Raw genomic sequence first — 2,500 nt, 5'->3', positions numbered from 1 at the left:
CAGTGAATGTTGAACTGCTCCTTTAAAGGAACCTCCTGATGTTTGTCAGGAGTCTCCTCCGAGGATCAGAAACTAAACAGATCTGATGCAGCGTCACATGATGTGATGACTGCTGACATCGGGGGGGGGGGAGCTCCTCTTTGTGTTCTCCGTCCAGGAAGTGAGAGCTGCAGAAGTTCAGACATTAAACTGCAGTCAGTCCGTCAGGACGGGAAATAAAAGCTACGGATGGATTAGTAAAATAATAACATGCTTTATTAAGTTTCAATTGATTCCAAGTGCAGCTGTCCACTTCATTAAATAAAGTCTATATATAACTGAAGAGTGAATAGATACCGTCTTTTATAGTCAATTAATCGTCTTTAAATGGACCCTCCACTAAGTCACGCCGGGCTTTTTGTTGCTGCGTCTGAAAAGATTTTTAAGACTAAAGTCTGGCTCAGGCTGCAGGAGAATCCAGATGATTTTGAGCCCGATTCCCCGCTCAAGACCAAAATCAGACGAGGCTGGATCATCTGACGGTACCTGAGACCATGTTACCAGATAATCTTCAAACGTCACTCCTTGAAAACAGCTGTTCGTTTGTCTGTATCAGCTGACCTGTTTAAAGGAGATCCTGTTAAAAAAGCCTGTGCCTAGTTACGGTTGCTAAGGCTTTGATTGGATATTCTCTGTCATGGGGAGGGGCTTAGAAATGGGTAAAATCTTTTTTTTTAAAGATTCAGGCTTTTTGAGATGTTATTGTAGAGACAGGAAGTGAATCGTGTTGGGAAATGCAGAGGGCGAGTGACCGGCGGGGCCGCAGAGAAAGGGTGACCTCTAAATGACTCAGTGTGTCTGTTTTGATCGTCTTAAGAGCGAGACAAGTGGTTACGGCGAGGTTATGGTACTCACTGTTCGGCGTCGACGTTCTCAGCATAGCTCCGTCTTGGCCTCCTCCGTTGGGTCTGTCGCTGGCTTTGTGGGAGAGTCGAGACGACATGGTGGCGGCCGTGGCGACCGCCTTGAAGGAGCGTTTCCTCTTCTGCACGTTGAGCTCCGGGTGGAAGATGATGACGTAGACTTTGGGCATGGTAGAGCATCCCGAGGGCCACGGACGCACTCAGGTTCATGGAGATGGTAAGCGTGGTCGTCTGGATGTACAGCTGTGGGGGGGAGACACAAATATGAAATAACACCAAACTGAACAACCACATTAACCATTTGTTGGTCCTCTGGGGGCGCTGTAGGTTCACATCCTGCATACTAACGTAGAACAGATTTATGACTCACATCCACAATCACTCAAACAGCCTGCCTGACGACTTAGGAGCAACTTGACCAGGTTTCTGTCTGTCATGATGAATCAGCACACATTCAGATCTTTATCCTCTCAGCTCTTTGTCTGTTCTTCTGCACCTGCACAGCAGCTGGTCGGCTGCATGGCGGGGTCGACTGATAGTTTTTTCAGGCTGATGCCGATGATTGTTGTTATTTAGTCTAACACAAGATTTTCTTCAAATGCTGAACCTGAGAGTCCTCCTCTGCTGCAGGGCTGCTCTCGTCTCTGTGCACGTCAAAGAGTGATGAGTGAAAACAGACTCAGAGGGAAAAAACACACCTGCAGCAGAGCCAGAGCAGCGACCTTTTAATAAATGAATTTGTATTTGTGATCTGTGATCTGTGAATAAAACGCTGATACAGATTCATCAGAATATCAAATATCAGCCCCCAATAATTGGCCAGGACATTTGTCAGGTCCACCCTTATCTTCATGATTTAAACATCCATCCATCCAGTATCTTTACTGCCTTTTCCCATTCGGGTCGCAGCGGCCTCCTCACAGAGAGACTCCGACAGACGGGGATTCAAACCAGGAACCTCCACACAGAGAGACTCCCGACAGACGGGGATTCAAACCAGGAACCTCCTCACAGAGAGGCTCCCGACAGACGGGATTCAAACCAGGAACCTCCACACAGAGAGACTCCCGTCAGACGGGGATTCAAACCAGGAACCTCCTCACAGAGAGGCTCCCGACAGACGGGATTCAAACCAGGAACCTTCCTCACAGAGAGACTCCCGTCAGACGGGGATTCAAACCAGGAACCTCCTCACAGAGAGGCTCCCGTCAGACGTGGGATTCAAACCAGGAACCTCCTCACAGAGAGACTCCCGTCAGACGGGGATTCAAACCAGGAACCTCCTCACAGAGAGGCTCCCGACAGACGGGGATTCAAACCAGGAACCTCCTCACAGAGAGACTCCCGTCAGACGGGATTCAAACAGGAACCTCCACACAGAGAGACTCCCGACAGACGGGGATTCAAACCAGGAACCTCCTCTCACTGTGATGCATGATTTAAACATGACCTTTATAAATCAATTAAACTAAACAAACAGATCTGAGCTGTTTCTTTTCTTATTTTTCTCAGTTTTGTTTGAATTAAGCAGCTGTGTGTCTCTTTGTGTACATCAGAGAGTCAGGAAACAGCTTATAAAAAGATCTGTCAGCTGGTGT

This window comes from Labrus bergylta, unplaced genomic scaffold (assembly GCF_963930695.1).
Source record: "Labrus bergylta unplaced genomic scaffold, fLabBer1.1 SCAFFOLD_141, whole genome shotgun sequence".
NCBI classification, from domain to species: domain Eukaryota; kingdom Metazoa; phylum Chordata; class Actinopteri; order Labriformes; family Labridae; genus Labrus; species Labrus bergylta.
This window is presented reverse-complemented; position numbering follows the sequence as displayed.